The 17811-nt window shown below is 44.3% G+C and overlaps 13 non-coding genes across 13 annotated transcripts; all 13 read right to left on the bottom strand.

Moving 5' to 3' along the window:
* Nucleotides 1-645: 645 nt before the first annotated feature.
* On the bottom strand, nt 646-718 carry trnak-uuu (transfer RNA lysine (anticodon UUU)). The gene has a single exon. It is a non-coding gene; the product is annotated as a tRNA-Lys (tRNA).
* A 1315-nt stretch (nt 719-2033) lies between these two features.
* On the bottom strand, nt 2034-2106 carry trnak-uuu (transfer RNA lysine (anticodon UUU)). Its single transcript has one exon. It is a non-coding gene; the product is annotated as a tRNA-Lys (tRNA).
* Nucleotides 2107-3253: 1147 nt separating this feature from the next.
* On the bottom strand, nt 3254-3326 carry trnak-uuu (transfer RNA lysine (anticodon UUU)). Its single transcript has one exon. It is a non-coding gene; the product is annotated as a tRNA-Lys (tRNA).
* Nucleotides 3327-4617: 1291 nt separating this feature from the next.
* Nucleotides 4618-4690, bottom strand: trnak-uuu (transfer RNA lysine (anticodon UUU)). The gene has a single exon. It is a non-coding gene; the product is annotated as a tRNA-Lys (tRNA).
* A 1299-nt stretch (nt 4691-5989) lies between these two features.
* On the bottom strand, nt 5990-6062 carry trnak-uuu (transfer RNA lysine (anticodon UUU)). Its single transcript has one exon. It is a non-coding gene; the product is annotated as a tRNA-Lys (tRNA).
* A 1315-nt stretch (nt 6063-7377) lies between these two features.
* On the bottom strand, nt 7378-7450 carry trnak-uuu (transfer RNA lysine (anticodon UUU)). Its single transcript has one exon. It is a non-coding gene; the product is annotated as a tRNA-Lys (tRNA).
* A 1299-nt stretch (nt 7451-8749) lies between these two features.
* Nucleotides 8750-8822, bottom strand: trnak-uuu (transfer RNA lysine (anticodon UUU)). Its single transcript has one exon. It is a non-coding gene; the product is annotated as a tRNA-Lys (tRNA).
* A 1343-nt stretch (nt 8823-10165) lies between these two features.
* Nucleotides 10166-10238, bottom strand: trnak-uuu (transfer RNA lysine (anticodon UUU)). The gene has a single exon. It is a non-coding gene; the product is annotated as a tRNA-Lys (tRNA).
* Nucleotides 10239-11545: 1307 nt separating this feature from the next.
* trnak-uuu (transfer RNA lysine (anticodon UUU)) lies at nt 11546-11618 on the bottom strand. The gene has a single exon. It is a non-coding gene; the product is annotated as a tRNA-Lys (tRNA).
* A 1307-nt stretch (nt 11619-12925) lies between these two features.
* trnak-uuu (transfer RNA lysine (anticodon UUU)) lies at nt 12926-12998 on the bottom strand. Its single transcript has one exon. It is a non-coding gene; the product is annotated as a tRNA-Lys (tRNA).
* A 1139-nt stretch (nt 12999-14137) lies between these two features.
* Nucleotides 14138-14210, bottom strand: trnak-uuu (transfer RNA lysine (anticodon UUU)). The gene has a single exon. It is a non-coding gene; the product is annotated as a tRNA-Lys (tRNA).
* A 1103-nt stretch (nt 14211-15313) lies between these two features.
* trnak-uuu (transfer RNA lysine (anticodon UUU)) lies at nt 15314-15386 on the bottom strand. Its single transcript has one exon. It is a non-coding gene; the product is annotated as a tRNA-Lys (tRNA).
* Nucleotides 15387-16481: 1095 nt separating this feature from the next.
* On the bottom strand, nt 16482-16554 carry trnak-uuu (transfer RNA lysine (anticodon UUU)). The gene has a single exon. It is a non-coding gene; the product is annotated as a tRNA-Lys (tRNA).
* Nucleotides 16555-17811: the final 1257 nt, after the last annotated feature.

Here is a 17811-nt window from a genome sequence, read left to right as displayed (position 1 = left end):
CCTACATATATGCAGCGTCTTGTGTTTCCTCTTTCACCACGGATCGCACTGTGGAAGGCTTTTTCATATTTCCGCGTTATTTCCGCATAGACAAGACAAGAGTCAGATTAATGTCTCCTTGGTCCTCGGATCAACAGCAACTATCGTCGAGCTGTTGCTCCCGGTAAGCGCTGTAGTCTGTCTCCAGTGAACACCACTGACACACCAGGTACCAAGCATCGGAGCTCCGATATCAGATGAGGAAATTCCCCACGGAGTTGCAGGGTTGCAGCACCTTGTTGACCCAGATGGACCGACGGAGCCGGGCCCCGCGCTTCCTCAGCTAATGCACTACTGAAATATGAAGAAGGCTTCCCAAAGTGCGATCCATGGTGGAAGAGGAAACCGAAGATGTGCACGCTGTATATATAGATATATGTAGGTTTTATATGCTTTTTCCCCTCCAGTTCTGCAGCGCAACTTGAAAGCCTTCTGCATGCGGCGCGATGCAGGAGTGCTGAGCGACCACAGGTTTTGGATGCTTCTGGTGTGAATGCACAGTAAGGTTTTTGGGGTCTTGTTCCGTACATCAACTTCCTTGCTTGCAATCCGTGCTCCTCCATGCCTCCAGACTGTAGCCCACCTCTATAGCCACTATAAAACTGATGCCCGAACAGGGACTTGAACCCTGGACCCTCAGATTAAAAGTCTGATGCTCTACCTACTGAGCTATCCGGGCTCTATTCGGCTGATTTAGTCGACAAAAATTGTCGCTAGCATCAACCGAGTAAACCAAATATGTAAAGACTTAAAGTAGCACGAGATAACTTTCAGCTTTTGTTGAGTTTGGCGGCTCCTTTGGACAAAAGCGCTAGTGCTTTGCCAGTAGTGTGGAAGTGTTCCTACCATGCACCTCAAAGTTACATAGTGCCAGTGAAGGCAATACAGAGCCCTCAGACCAAGACAGAGGTGTCATTAAACCTGTTGGAAGTTGATGTACATTGTGCTGCTTTAAATGCGTGTAGAGGTTGTACAAAGGGCAGCTCTGATAACAGTGGTAGTATTTCACAAACATTGAGCATTGCTGCCTCCGTGTGGTAACATGGTACAATCATCTTTTGCAGTAAATCCGGCATTCAAACGTTAATAACAGACAGAAATGCAAAACTGTAGTTTTTACTTTTCCTATCTATCTATCTATCTATCTATCTATCTATCTATCTATCTATCTATCTATCTATCTATCTATCTATCTATCTATCTATCTATCTATCTATCTATCTATCTATCTATCTATCTATCTATCTATCTATCTATCTATCTATCTATCTATCTATCTATCTATCTATCTATCTATCTATCTATGTGCGCTGCAGAACTGGAGGGAAAAAGCATATAAAACCTACATATATGCAGCGTCTTGTGTTTCCTCTTTCACCACGGATCGCACTGTGGAAGGCTTTTTCATATTTCCGCGTTATTTCCGCATAGACAAGACAAGAGTCAGATTAATGTCTCCTTGGTCCTCGGATCAACAGCAACTATCGTCGAGCTGTTGCTCCCGGTAAGCGCTGTAGTCTGTCTCCAGTGAACACCACTGACACACCAGGTACCAAGCATCCTCAAAACGGAGCTCCGATATCAGATGAGGAAATTCCCCACGGAGTTGCAGGGTTGCAGCACCTTGTTGACCCAGATGGACCGACGGAGCCGGGCCCCGCGCTTCCTCAGTTAATGCACTACTGAAATATGAAGAAGGCTTCCCAAAGTGCGATTCATGGTGGAAGAGGAAACCGAAGATGTGCACGCTGTATATATAGATATATGTAGGTTTTATATGCTTTTTCCCCTCCAGTTCTGCAGCGCAACTTGAAAGCCTTCTGCATGCGGCGCGATGCAGGAGTGCTGAGCGACCACAGGTTTTGGATGCTTCTGGTGTGAATGCACAGTAAGGTTTTTGCGGTCTTGTTCCGTACATCAACTTCCTTGCTTGCAATCCGTGCTCCTCCATGCCTCCAGACTGTAGCCCACCTCTATAGCCACTATAAAACTGACGCCCGAACAGGGACTTGAACCCTGGACCCTCAGATTAAAAGTCTGATGCTCTACCGACTGAGCTATCCGGGCTCTATTCGGCTGATTTAGTCAACAAAAATTGGCGCTAGCATCAACAGAGTAAACCAAATATGTAAAGACTTAAAGCAGCACAAGATAACTTTCAGCTTTTGTTGAGTTTGGCGGCTCCTTTGGACAAAAGCGGTAGTGCTTTGCCAGTAGTGTGGAAGTGTTCCTACCATGCACCTCAAAGTTACATAGTGCCAGTGAAGGCGATACAGACCCCTCAGACCATGACAGAGGTGTCAGTAAACCTGTTGGAAGTTGATGTACATTGTGCTGCTTTAAATGCGTGTAGAGGTTGTACAAAGGGCAGCTCTGATAACAGTGGTAGTATTTCTCAAACATTGAGCATTGCTGCCTCCGTGTGGTAACATGGTACAATCATCTTTTGCAGTAAATCCGGCATTCAAACGTTAATAACAGACAGAACTGCAAAACTGTAGTTTTTACTTTTCCTATCTATCTATCTATCTATCTATCTATCTATCTATCTATCTATCTATCTATCTATCTATCTATCTATCTATCTATCTATCTATCTATCTATCTATCTATCTATCTATCTATCTATCTATCTATCTATCTATCTATCTATCTATCTATCTATCTATCTATCTATCTATCTATCTATCTATCTATCTATGTGCGCTGCAGAACTGGAGGGAAAAAGCATATAAAACCTACATATATGCAGCGTCTTGGGTTTCCTCTTTCACCACGGATCGCACTGTGGAAGCCTTTTTCATATTTCCGCGTTATTTCCGCATAGACAAGACAAGAGTCAGATTAATGTCTCCTTGGTCCTCGGATCAACAGCAACTATCGTCGAGCTGTTGCTCCCGGTAAACGCTGTAGTCTGTCTCCAGTGAACACCACTGACACACCAGGTACCAAGCATCGTCAAAACGGAGCTCCGATGATGAAATTCTCCACGGAGTTGCAGCACCTTGTTGACCCAGATGGACCGACGGAAAGCCTTCTGCATGCGGCGCGATGCAGGAGTGCTGAGCGACCACAGGTTTTGGATGCTTCTGGTTTTGAATGCACAGTAAGGTTCCTGGGGTCTTGCTCCGGGGCCCTGGTTCACCATGCTTGCAATCCGTGCTCCTCCATGCCTCCAGACTGTAGCCCACCTCTATATCCACTATAAAACTGACGCCCGAACAGGGACTTGAACCCTGGACCCTCAGATTAAAAGTCTGATGCTCTACCGACTGAGCTATCCGGGCTCTATTTGGATGATTTAGTCAACAAAAATTGTCGCTTTGATCACCAGGGTAAACCAAATATGTAAAGACTTAAAGCAGCACAAGATAACTTTCAGCTTTTGTTGAGTTTGGCGGCTCCTTTGGACAAAAGCAGTAGTGCTTTGCCAGTAGTGTGGAAGTGTTCCTACCATGCACCTCAAAGTTACATAGTGCCAGTGAAGGCGATACAGACCCCTCAGACCATGACAGAGGTGTCATTAAACCTGTTGGAAGTTGATGTACATTGTGCTGCTTTAAATGCGTGTAGAGGTTGTACAAAGGGCAGCTCTGATAACAGTGGTAGTATTTGTCAAACATTGAGCATTGCTGCCTCCGTGTGGTAACATGGTACAATCATCTTTTGCAGTAAATCCGGCATTCAAACGTTAATAACAGACAGAACTGCAAAACTGTAGGTTTTACTTTTCCTATCTATCTATCTATCTATCTATCTATCTATCTATCTATCTATCTATCTATCTATCTATCTATCTATCTATCTATCTATCTATCTATCTATCTATCTATCTATCTATCTATCTATCTATCTATCTATCTATCTATCTATCTATCTATCTATCTATCTATCTATGTGCGCTGCAGAACTGGAGGGAAAAAACATATAAAACCTACATATATGCAGCGTCTTGTGTTTCCTCTTTCACCACGGATCGCACTGTGGAAGCCTTTTTCATATTTCCGCGTTATTTCCGCATAGACAAGACAAGAGTCAGATTAATGTCTCCTTGGTCCTCGGATCAACAGCAACTATCGTCGAGCTGTTGCTCCCGGTAAGCGCTGTAGTCTGTCTCCAGTGAACACCACTGACACACCAGGTACCAAGCATCGGAGCTCCGATATCAGATGAGGAAATTCCCCACGGAGTTGCAGGGTTGCAGCACCTTGTTGACCCAGATGGACCGACGGAGCCGGGCCCCGCGCTTCGTCAGCTAATGCACTACTGAAATATGAAGAAGGCTTCCCAAAGTGCGATCCATGGTGGAAGAGGAAACCGAAGATGTGCACGCTGTATATATAGATATATGTAGGTTTTATATGCTTTTTCCCCTCCAGTTCTGCAGCGCAACTTGAAAGCCTTCTGCATGCGGCGCGATGCAGGAGTGCTGAGCGACCACAGGTTTTGGATGCTTCTGGTGTGAATGCACAGTAAGGTTTTGGGGGTCTTGTTCCGTACATCAACTTCCTTGCTTGCAATCCGTGCTCCTCCATGCCTCCAGACTGTAGCCCACCTCTATAGCCACTATAAAACTGACGCCCGAACAGGGACTTGAACCCTGGACCCTCAGATTAAAAGTCTGATGCTCTACCGACTGAGCTATCCGGGCTCTATTTGGGTGATTTAGTCAACAAAAATTGTCGCTTGGATCACCAGAGTAAACCAAATATTTAAAGACTTAAAGCAGCACGAGATAACTTTCAGCTTTTGTTGAGTTTGGCGGCTCCTTTGGACAAAAGCGGTAGTGCTTTGCCAGTAGTGTGGAAGTGTTCCTACCATGCACCTTAAAGTTACATAGTGCCAGTGAAGGCGATACAGACCCCTCAGACCATGACAGAGGTGTCATTAAACCTGTTGGAAGTTGATGTACATTGTGCTGCTTTAAATGCGTGTAGAGGTTGTACAAAGGGCAGCTCTGATAACAGTGGTAGTATTTCTCAAACATTGAGCATTGCTGCCTCCGTGTGGTAACATGGTACAATCATCTTTTGCAGTAAATCCGGCATTCAAACGTTAATAACAGACAGAACTGCAAAACTGTAGTTTTTACTTTTCCTATCTATCTATCTATCTATCTATCTATCTATCTATCTATCTATCTATCTATCTATCTATCTATCTATCTATCTATCTATCTATCTATCTATCTATCTATCTATCTATCTATCTATCTATCTATCTATCTATCTATCTATCTATCTATCTATCTATCTATCTATCTATCTATGTGCGCTGCAGAACTGGAGGGAAAAAGCATATAAAACCTACATATATGCAGCGTCTTGTGTTTCCTCTTTCACCACGGATCGCACTGTGGAAGGCTTTTTCATATTTCCGCGTTATTTCCGCATAGACAAGACAAGAGTCAGATTAATGTCTCCTTGGTCCTCGGATCAACAGCAACTATCGTCGAGCTGTTGCTCCCGGTAAGCGCTGTAGTCTGTCTCCAGTGAACACCACTGACACACCAGGTACCAAGCATCGGAGCTCCGATATCAGATGAGGAAATTCCCCACGGAGTTGCAGGGTTGCAGCACCTTGTTGACCCAGATGGACCGACGGAGCCGGGCCCCGCGCTTCCTCAGCTAATGCACTACTGAAATATGAAGAAGGCTTCCCAAAGTGCGATCCATGGTGGAAGAGGAAACCGAAGATGTGCACGCTGTATATATAGATATATGTAGGTTTTATATGCTTTTTCCCCTCCAGTTCTGCAGCGCAACTTGAAAGCCTTCTGCATGCGGCGCGATGCAGGAGTGCTGAGCGACCACAGGTTTTGGATGCTTCTGGTGTGAATGCACAGTAAGGTTTTTGGGGTCTTGTTCCGTACATCAACTTCCTTGCTTGCAATCCGTGCTCCTCCATGCCTCCAGACTGTAGCCCACCTCTATAGCCACTATAAAACTGATGCCCGAACAGGGACTTGAACCCTGGACCCTCAGATTAAAAGTCTGATGCTCTACCTACTGAGCTATCCGGGCTCTATTCGGCTGATTTAGTCGACAAAAATTGTCGCTAGCATCAACCGAGTAAACCAAATATGTAAAGACTTAAAGTAGCACGAGATAACTTTCAGCTTTTGTTGAGTTTGGCGGCTCCTTTGGACAAAAGCGCTAGTGCTTTGCCAGTAGTGTGGAAGTGTTCCTACCATGCACCTCAAAGTTACATAGTGCCAGTGAAGGCAATACAGAGCCCTCAGACCAAGACAGAGGTGTCATTAAACCTGTTGGAAGTTGATGTACATTGTGCTGCTTTAAATGCGTGTAGAGGTTGTACAAAGGGCAGCTCTGATAACAGTGGTAGTATTTCTCAAACATTGAGCATTGCTGCCTCCGTGTGGTAACATGGTACAATCATCTTTTGCAGTAAATCCGGCATTCAAACGTTAATAACAGACAGAAATGCAAAACTGTAGTTTTTACTTTTCCTATCTATCTATCTATCTATCTATCTATCTATCTATCTATCTATCTATCTATCTATCTATCTATCTATCTATCTATCTATCTATCTATCTATCTATCTATCTATCTATCTATCTATCTATCTATCTATCTATCTATCTATCTATCTATCTATCTATCTATCTATCTATCTATCTATCTATGTGCGCTGCAGAACTGGAGGGAAAAAGCATATAAAACCTACATATATGCAGCGTCTTGTGTTTCCTCTTTCACCACGGATCGCACTGTGGAAGGCTTTTTCATATTTCCGCGTTATTTCCGCATAGACAAGACAAGAGTCAGATTAATGTCTCCTTGGTCCTCGGATCAACAGCAACTATCGTCGAGCTGTTGCTCCCGGTAAGCGCTGTAGTCTGTCTCCAGTGAACACCACTGACACACCAGGTACCAAGCATCCTCAAAACGGAGCTCCGATATCAGATGAGGAAATTCCCCACGGAGTTGCAGGGTTGCAGCACCTTGTTGACCCAGATGGACCGACGGAGCCGGGCCCCGCGCTTCCTCAGTTAATGCACTACTGAAATATGAAGAAGGCTTCCCAAAGTGCGATTCATGGTGGAAGAGGAAACCGAAGATGTGCACGCTGTATATATAGATATATGTAGGTTTTATATGCTTTTTCCCCTCCAGTTCTGCAGCGCAACTTGAAAGCCTTCTGCATGCGGCGCGATGCAGGAGTGCTGAGCGACCACAGGTTTTGGATGCTTCTGGTGTGAATGCACAGTAAGGTTTTTGCGGTCTTGTTCCGTACATCAACTTCCTTGCTTGCAATCCGTGCTCCTCCATGCCTCCAGACTGTAGCCCACCTCTATAGCCACTATAAAACTGACGCCCGAACAGGGACTTGAACCCTGGACCCTCAGATTAAAAGTCTGATGCTCTACCGACTGAGCTATCCGGGCTCTATTCGGCTGATTTAGTCAACAAAAATTGGCGCTAGCATCAACAGAGTAAACCAAATATGTAAAGACTTAAAGCAGCACAAGATAACTTTCAGCTTTTGTTGAGTTTGGCGGCTCCTTTGGACAAAAGCGGTAGTGCTTTGCCAGTAGTGTGGAAGTGTTCCTACCATGCACCTCAAAGTTACATAGTGCCAGTGAAGGCGATACAGACCCCTCAGACCATGACAGAGGTGTCAGTAAACCTGTTGGAAGTTGATGTACATTGTGCTGCTTTAAATGCGTGTAGAGGTTGTACAAAGGGCAGCTCTGATAACAGTGGTAGTATTTCTCAAACATTGAGCATTGCTGCCTCCGTGTGGTAACATGGTACAATCATCTTTTGCAGTAAATCCGGCATTCAAACGTTAATAACAGACAGAAATGCAAAACTGTAGTTTTTACTTTTCCTATCTATCTATCTATCTATCTATCTATCTATCTATCTATCTATCTATCTATCTATCTATCTATCTATCTATCTATCTATCTATCTATCTATCTATCTATCTATCTATCTATCTATCTATCTATCTATCTATCTATCTATCTATCTATCTATCTATCTATCTATCTATCTATGTGCGCTGCAGAACTGGAGGGAAAAAGCATATAAAACCTACATATATGCAGCGTCTTGGGTTTCCTCTTTCACCACGGATCGCACTGTGGAAGCCTTTTTCATATTTCCGCGTTATTTCCGCATAGACAAGACAAGAGTCAGATTAATGTCTCCTTGGTCCTCGGATCAACAGCAACTATCGTCGAGCTGTTGCTCCCGGTAAGCGCTGTAGTCTGTCTCCAGTGAACACCACTGACACACCAGGTACCAAGCATCGGAGCTCCGATATCAGATGAGGAAATTCCCCACGGAGTTGCAGGGTTGCAGCACCTTGTTGACCCAGATGGACCGACGGAGCCGGGCCCCGCGCTTCCTCAGCTAATGCACTACTGAAATATGAAGAAGGCTTCCCAAAGTGCGATCCATGGTGGAAGAGGAAACCGAAGATGTGCACGCTGTATATATAGATATATGTAGGTTTTATATGCTTTTTCCCCTCCAGTTCTGCAGCGCAACTTGAAAGCCTTCTGCATGCGGCGCGATGCAGGAGTGCTGAGCGACCACAGGTTTTGGATGCTTCTGGTGTGAATGCACAGTAAGGTTTTTGGGGTCTTGTTCCGTACATCAACTTCCTTGCTTGCAATCCGTGCTCCTCCATGCCTCCAGACTGTAGCCCACCTCTATAGCCACTATAAAACTGATGCCCGAACAGGGACTTGAACCCTGGACCCTCAGATTAAAAGTCTGATGCTCTACCTACTGAGCTATCCGGGCTCTATTCGGCTGATTTAGTCGACAAAAATTGTCGCTAGCATCAACCGAGTAAACCAAATATGTAAAGACTTAAAGTAGCACGAGATAACTTTCAGCTTTTGTTGAGTTTGGCGGCTCCTTTGGACAAAAGCGCTAGTGCTTTGCCAGTAGTGTGGAAGTGTTCCTACCATGCACCTCAAAGTTACATAGTGCCAGTGAAGGCAATACAGAGCCCTCAGACCAAGACAGAGGTGTCATTAAACCTGTTGGAAGTTGATGTACATTGTGCTGCTTTAAATGCGTGTAGAGGTTGTACAAAGGGCAGCTCTGATAACAGTGGTAGTATTTCTCAAACATTGAGCATTGCTGCCTCCGTGTGGTAACATGGTACAATCATCTTTTGCAGTAAATCCGGCATTCAAACGTTAATAACAGACAGAAATGCAAAACTGTAGTTTTTACTTTTCCTATCTATCTATCTATCTATCTATCTATCTATCTATCTATCTATCTATCTATCTATCTATCTATCTATCTATCTATCTATCTATCTATCTATCTATCTATCTATCTATCTATCTATCTATCTATCTATCTATCTATCTATCTATCTATCTATCTATCTATCTATCTATCTATCTATCTATCTATCTATCTATCTATCTATCTATCTATGTGCGCTGCAGAACTGGAGGGAAAAAGCATATAAAACCTACATATATGCAGCGTCTTGTGTTTCCTCTTTCACCACGGATCGCACTGTGGAAGGCTTTTTCATATTTCCGCGTTATTTCCGCATAGACAAGACAAGAGTCAGATTAATGTCTCCTTGGTCCTCGGATCAACAGCAACTATCGTCGAGCTGTTGCTCCCGGTAAGCGCTGTAGTCTGTCTCCAGTGAACACCACTGACACACCAGGTACCAAGCATCCTCAAAACGGAGCTCCGATATCAGATGAGGAAATTCCCCACGGAGTTGCAGGGTTGCAGCACCTTGTTGACCCAGATGGACCGACGGAGCCGGGCCCCGCGCTTCCTCAGTTAATGCACTACTGAAATATGAAGAAGGCTTCCCAAAGTGCGATTCATGGTGGAAGAGGAAACCGAAGATGTGCACGCTGTATATATAGATATATGTAGGTTTTATATGCTTTTTCCCCTCCAGTTCTGCAGCGCAACTTGAAAGCCTTCTGCATGCGGCGCGATGCAGGAGTGCTGAGCGACCACAGGTTTTGGATGCTTCTGGTGTGAATGCACAGTAAGGTTTTTGCGGTCTTGTTCCGTACATCAACTTCCTTGCTTGCAATCCGTGCTCCTCCATGCCTCCAGACTGTAGCCCACCTCTATAGCCACTATAAAACTGACGCCCGAACAGGGACTTGAACCCTGGACCCTCAGATTAAAAGTCTGATGCTCTACCGACTGAGCTATCCGGGCTCTATTCGGCTGATTTAGTCAACAAAAATTGGCGCTAGCATCAACAGAGTAAACCAAATATGTAAAGACTTAAAGCAGCACAAGATAACTTTCAGCTTTTGTTGAGTTTGGCGGCTCCTTTGGACAAAAGCGGTAGTGCTTTGCCAGTAGTGTGGAAGTGTTCCTACCATGCACCTCAAAGTTACATAGTGCCAGTGAAGGCGATACAGACCCCTCAGACCATGACAGAGGTGTCAGTAAACCTGTTGGAAGTTGATGTACATTGTGCTGCTTTAAATGCGTGTAGAGGTTGTACAAAGGGCAGCTCTGATAACAGTGGTAGTATTTCTCAAACATTGAGCATTGCTGCCTCCGTGTGGTAACATGGTACAATCATCTTTTGCAGTAAATCCGGCATTCAAACGTTAATAACAGACAGAAATGCAAAACTGTAGTTTTTACTTTTCCTATCTATCTATCTATCTATCTATCTATCTATCTATCTATCTATCTATCTATCTATCTATCTATCTATCTATCTATCTATCTATCTATCTATCTATCTATCTATCTATCTATCTATCTATCTATCTATCTATCTATCTATCTATCTATCTATCTATCTATCTATCTATCTATCTATCTATGTGCGCTGCAGAACTGGAGGGAAAAAGCATATAAAACCTACATATATGCAGCGTCTTGGGTTTCCTCTTTCACCACGGATCGCACTGTGGAAGCCTTTTTCATATTTCCGCGTTATTTCCGCATAGACAAGACAAGAGTCAGATTAATGTCTCCTTGGTCCTCGGATCAACAGCAACTATCGTCGAGCTGTTGCTCCCGGTAAGCGCTGTAGTCTGTCTCCAGTGAACACCACTGACACACCAGGTACCAAGCATCGGAGCTCCGATATCAGATGAGGAAATTCCCCACGGAGTTGCAGGGTTGCAGCACCTTGTTGACCCAGATGGACCGACGGAGCCGGGCCCCGCGCTTCCTCAGCTAATGCACTACTGAAATATGAAGAAGGCTTCCCAAAGTGCGATCCATGGTGGAAGAGGAAACCGAAGATGTGCACGCTGTATATATAGATATATGTAGGTTTTATATGCTTTTTCCCCTCCAGTTCTGCAGCGCAACTTGAAAGCCTTCTGCATGCGGCGCGATGCAGGAGTGCTGAGCGACCACAGGTTTTGGATGCTTCTGGTGTGAATGCACAGTAAGGTTTTTGGGGTCTTGTTCCGTACATCAACTTCCTTGCTTGCAATCCGTGCTCCTCCATGCCTCCAGACTGTAGCCCACCTCTATAGCCACTATAAAACTGATGCCCGAACAGGGACTTGAACCCTGGACCCTCAGATTAAAAGTCTGATGCTCTACCTACTGAGCTATCCGGGCTCTATTCGGCTGATTTAGTCAACAAAAATTGGCGCTAGCATCAACAGAGTAAACCAAATATGTAAAGACTTAAAGCAGCACAAGATAACTTTCAGCTTTTGTTGAGTTTGGCGGCTCCTTTGGACAAAAGCGGTAGTGCTTTGCCAGTAGTGTGGAAGTGTTCCTACCATGCACCTCAAAGTTACATAGTGCCAGTGAAGGCAATACAGAGCCCTCAGACCAAGACAGAGGTGTCATTAAACCTGTTGGAAGTTGATGTACATTGTGCTGCTTTAAATGCGTGTAGAGGTTGTACAAAGGGCAGCTCTGATAACAGTGGTAGTATTTCTCAAACATTGAGCATTGCTGCCTCCGTGTGGTAACATGGTACAATCATCTTTTGCAGTAAATCCGGCATTCAAACGTTAATAACAGACAGAAATGCAAAACTGTAGTTTTTACTTTTCCTATCTATCTATCTATCTATCTATCTATCTATCTATCTATCTATCTATCTATCTATCTATCTATCTATCTATCTATCTATCTATCTATCTATCTATCTATCTATCTATCTATCTATCTATCTATCTATCTATCTATCTATCTATCTATCTATCTATCTATCTATCTATCTATGTGCGCTGCAGAACTGGAGGGAAAAAGCATATAAAACCTACATATATGCAGCGTCTTGTGTTTCCTCTTTCACCACGGATCGCACTGTGGAAGGCTTTTTCATATTTCCGCGTTATTTCCGCATAGACAAGACAAGAGTCAGATTAATGTCTCCTTGGTCCTCGGATCAACAGCAACTATCGTCGAGCTGTTGCTCCCGGTAAGCGCTGTAGTCTGTCTCCAGTGAACACCACTGACACACCAGGTACCAAGCATCCTCAAAACGGAGCTCCGATATCAGATGAGGAAATTCCCCACGGAGTTGCAGGGTTGCAGCACCTTGTTGACCCAGATGGACCGACGGAGCCGGGCCCCGCGCTTCCTCAGTTAATGCACTACTGAAATATGAAGAAGGCTTCCCAAAGTGCGATCCATGGTGGAAGAGGAAACCGAAGATGTGCACGCTGTATATATAGATATATGTAGGTTTTATATGCTTTTTCCCCTCCAGTTCTGCAGCGCAACTTGAAAGCCTTCTGCATGCGGCGCGATGCAGGAGTGCTGAGCGACCACAGGTTTTGGATGCTTCTGGTGTGAATGCACAGTAAGGTTTTTGGGGTCTTGTTCCGTACATCAACTTCCTTGCTTGCAATCCGTGCTCCTCCATGCCTCCAGACTGTAGCCCACCTCTATAGCCACTATAAAACTGATGCCCGAACAGGGACTTGAACCCTGGACCCTCAGATTAAAAGTCTGATGCTCTACCGACTGAGCTATCCGGGCTCTATTCGGCTGATTTAGTCGACAAAAATTGTCGCTAGCATCAACAGAGTAAACCAAATATGTAAAGACTTAAAGTAGCACGAGATAACTTTCAGCTTTTGTTGAGTTTGGCGGCTCCTTTGGACAAAAGCGCTAGTGCTTTGCCAGTAGTGTGGAAGTGTTCCTACCATGCACCTCAAAGTTACATAGTGCCAGTGAAGGCAATACAGAGCCCTCAGACCAAGACAGAGGTGTCATTAAACCTGTTGGAAGTTGATGTACATTGTGCTGCTTTAAATGCGTGTAGAGGTTGTACAAAGGGCAGCTCTGATAACAGTGGTAGTATTTCTCAAACATTGAGCATTGCTGCCTCCGTGTGGTAACATGGTACAATCATCTTTTGCAGTAAATCCGGCATTCAAACGTTAATAACAGACAGAAATGCAAAACTGTAGTTTTTACTTTTCCTATCTATCTATCTATCTATCTATCTATCTATCTATCTATCTATCTATCTATCTATCTATCTATCTATCTATCTATCTATCTATCTATCTATCTATCTATCTATCTATCTATCTATCTATCTATCTATCTATCTATCTATCTATCTATCTATCTATCTATCTATCTATCTATCTATCTATGTGCGCTGCAGAACTGGAGGGAAAAAGCATATAAAACCTACATATATGCAGCGTCTTGGGTTTCCTCTTTCACCACGGATCGCACTGTGGAAGCCTTTTTCATATTTCCGCGTTATTTCCGCATAGACAAGACAAGAGTCAGATTAATGTCTCCTTGGTCCTCGGATCAACAGCAACTATCGTCGAGCTGTTGCTCCCGGTAAACGCTGTAGTCTGTCTCCAGTGAACACCACTGACACACCAGGTACCAAGCATCGTCAAAACGGAGCTCCGATGATGAAATTCTCCACGGAGTTGCAGCACCTTGTTGACCCAGATGGACCGACGGAAAGCCTTCTGCATGCGGCGCGATGCAGGAGTGCTGAGCGACCACAGGTTTTGGATGCTTCTGGTTTTGAATGCACAGTAAGGTTCCTGGGGTCTTGCTCCGGGGCCCTGGTTCACCATGCTTGCAATCCGTGCTCCTCCATGCCTCCAGACTGTAGCCCACCTCTATAGCCACTATAAAACTGATGCCCGAACAGGGACTTGAACCCTGGACCCTCAGATTAAAAGTCTGATGCTCTACCGACTGAGCTATCCGGGCTCTATTCGGCTGATTTAGTCGACAAAAATTGTCGCTAGCATCAACAGAGTAAACCAAATATGTAAAGACTTAAAGTAGCACGAGATAACTTTCAGCTTTTGTTGAGTTTGGCGGCTCCTTTGGACAAAAGCGCTAGTGCTTTGCCAGTAGTGTGGAAGTGTTCCTACCATGCACCTCAAAGTTACATAGTGCCAGTGAAGGCAATACAGAGCCCTCAGACCAAGACAGAGGTGTCATTAAACCTGTTGGAAGTTGATGTACATTGTGCTGCTTTAAATGCGTGTAGAGGTTGTACAAAGGGCAGCTCTGATAACAGTGGTAGTATTTCTCAAACATTGAGCATTGCTGCCTCCGTGTGGTAACATGGTACAATCATCTTTTGCAGTAAATCCGGCATTCAAACGTTAATAACAGACAGAAATGCAAAACTGTAGTTTTTACTTTTCCTATCTATCTATCTATCTATCTATCTATCTATCTATCTATCTATCTATCTATCTATCTATCTATCTATCTATCTATCTATCTATCTATCTATCTATCTATCTATCTATCTATCTATCTATCTATCTATCTATCTATCTATCTATGTGCGCTGCAGAACTGGAGGGAAAAAGCATATAAAACCTACATATATGCAGCGTCTTGGGTTTCCTCTTTCACCACGGATCGCACTGTGGAAGCCTTTTTCATATTTCCGCGTTATTTCCGCATAGACAAGACAAGAGTCAGATTAATGTCTCCTTGGTCCTCGGATCAACAGCAACTATCGTCGAGCTGTTGCTCCCGGTAAACGCTGTAGTCTGTCTCCAGTGAACACCACTGACACACCAGGTACCAAGCATCGTCAAAACGGAGCTCCGATGATGAAATTCTCCACGGAGTTGCAGCACCTTGTTGACCCAGATGGACCGACGGAAAGCCTTCTGCATGCGGCGCGATGCAGGAGTGCTGAGCGACCACAGGTTTTGGATGCTTCTGGTTTTGAATGCACAGTAAGGTTCCTGGGGTCTTGCTCCGGGGCCCTGGTTCACCATGCTTGCAATCCGTGCTCCTCCATGCCTCCAGACTGTAGCCCACCTCTATATCCACTATAAAACTGACGCCCGAACAGGGACTTGAACCCTGGACCCTCAGATTAAAAGTCTGATGCTCTACCGACTGAGCTATCCGGGCTCTATTTGGATGATTTAGTCAACAAAAATTGTCGCTTTGATCACCAGGGTAAACCAAATATGTAAAGACTTAAAGCAGCACAAGATAACTTTCAGCTTTTGTTGAGTTTGGCGGCTCCTTTGGACAAAAGCAGTAGTGCTTTGCCAGTAGTGTGGAAGTGTTCCTACCATGCACCTCAAAGTTACATAGTGCCAGTGAAGGCGATACAGACCCCTCAGACCATGACAGAGGTGTCATTAAACCTGTTGGAAGTTGATGTACATTGTGCTGCTTTAAATGCGTGTAGAGGTTGTACAAAGGGCAGCTCTGATAACAGTGGTAGTATTTGTCAAACATTGAGCATTGCTGCCTCCGTGTGGTAACATGGTACAATCATCTTTTGCAGTAAATCCGGCATTCAAACGTTAATAACAGACAGAACTGCAAAACTGTAGTTTTTACTTTTCCTATCTATCTATCTATCTATCTATCTATCTATCTATCTATCTATCTATCTATCTATCTATCTATCTATCTATCTATCTATCTATCTATCTATCTATCTATCTATCTATCTATCTATCTATCTATCTATCTATCTATGTGCGCTGCAGAACTGGAGGGAAAAAGCATATAAAACCTACATATATGCAGCGTCTTGGGTTTCCTCTTTCACCACGGATCGCACTGTGGAAGCCTTTTTCATATTTCCGCGTTATTTCCGCATAGACAAGACAAGAGTCAGATTAATGTCTCCTTGGTCCTCGGATCAACAGCAACTATCGTCGAGCTGTTGCTCCCGGTAAACGCTGTAGTCTGTCTCCAGTGAACACCACTGACACACCAGGTACCAAGCATCGTCAAAACGGAGCTCCGATGATGAAATTCTCCACGGAGTTGCAGCACCTTGTTGACCCAGATGGACCGACGGAAAGCCTTCTGCATGCGGCGCGATGCAGGAGTGCTGAGCGACCACAGGTTTTGGATGCTTCTGGTTTTGAATGCACAGTAAGGTTCCTGGGGTCTTGCTCCGGGGCCCTGGTTCACCATGCTTGCAATCCGTGCTCCTCCATGCCTCCAGACTGTAGCCCACCTCTATATCCACTATAAAACTGACGCCCGAACAGGGACTTGAACCCTGGACCCTCAGATTAAAAGTCTGATGCTCTACCGACTGAGCTATCCGGGCTCTATTTGGATGATTTAGTCAACAAAAATTGTCGCTTTGATCACCAGGGTAAACCAAATATGTAAAGACTTAAAGCAGCACAAGATAACTTTCAGCTTTTGTTGAGTTTGGCGGCTCCTTTGGACAAAAGCAGTAGTGCTTTGCCAGTAGTGTGGAAGTGTTCCTACCATGCACCTCAAAGTTACATAGTGCCAGTGAAGGCGATACAGACCCCTCAGACCATGACAGAGGTGTCATTAAACCTGTTGGAAGTTGATGTACATTGTGCTGCTTTAAATGCGTGTAGAGGTTGTACAAAGGGCAGCTCTGATAACAGTGGTAGTATTTGTCAAACATTGAGCATTGCTGCCTCCGTGTGGTAACATGGTACAATCATCTTTTGCAGTAAATCCGGCATTCAAACGTTAATAACAGACAGAACTGCAAAACTGTAGTTTTTACTTTTCCTATCTATCTATCTATCTATCTATCTATCTATCTATCTATCTATCTATCTATCTATCTATCTATCTATCTATCTATCTATCTATCTATCTATCTATCTATCTATCTATCTATCTATCTATCTATCTATCTATCTATCTATCTATCTATCTATCTATCTATCTATCTATCTATCTATCTATCTATCTATGTGCGCTGCAGAACTGGAGGGAAAAAACATATAAAACCTACATATATGCAGCGTCTTGTGTTTCCTCTTTCACCACGGATCGCACTGTGGAAGCCTTTTTCATATTTCCGCGTTATTTCCGCATAGACAAGACAAGAGTCAGATTAATGTCTCCTTGGTCCTCGGATCAACAGCAACTATCGTCGAGCTGTTGCTCCCGGTAAGCGCTGTAGTCTGTCTCCAGTGAACACCACTGACACACCAGGTACCAAGCATCGGAGCTCCGATATCAGATGAGGAAATTCCCCACGGAGTTGCAGGGTTGCAGCACCTTGTTGACCCAGATGGACCGACGGAGCCGGGCCCCGCGCTTCGTCAGCTAATGCACTACTGAAATATGAAGAAGGCTTCCCAAAGTGCGATCCATGGTGGAAGAGGAAACCGAAGATGTGCACGCTGTATATATAGATATATGTAGGTTTTATATGCTTTTTCCCCTCCAGTTCTGCAGCGCAACTTGAAAGCCTTCTGCATGCGGCGCGATGCAGGAGTGCTGAGCGACCACAGGTTTTGGATGCTTCTGGTGTGAATGCACAGTAAGGTTTTTGGGGTCTTGTTCCGTACATCAACTTCCTTGCTTGCAA

This window comes from Cololabis saira, chromosome 8 (assembly GCF_033807715.1).
Source record: "Cololabis saira isolate AMF1-May2022 chromosome 8, fColSai1.1, whole genome shotgun sequence".
NCBI lineage: Eukaryota > Metazoa > Chordata > Actinopteri > Beloniformes > Belonidae > Cololabis > Cololabis saira.
The sequence above is the reverse complement of the archived record's forward strand: the minus strand, read 5'-3'. Positions and strand labels throughout refer to the sequence as shown.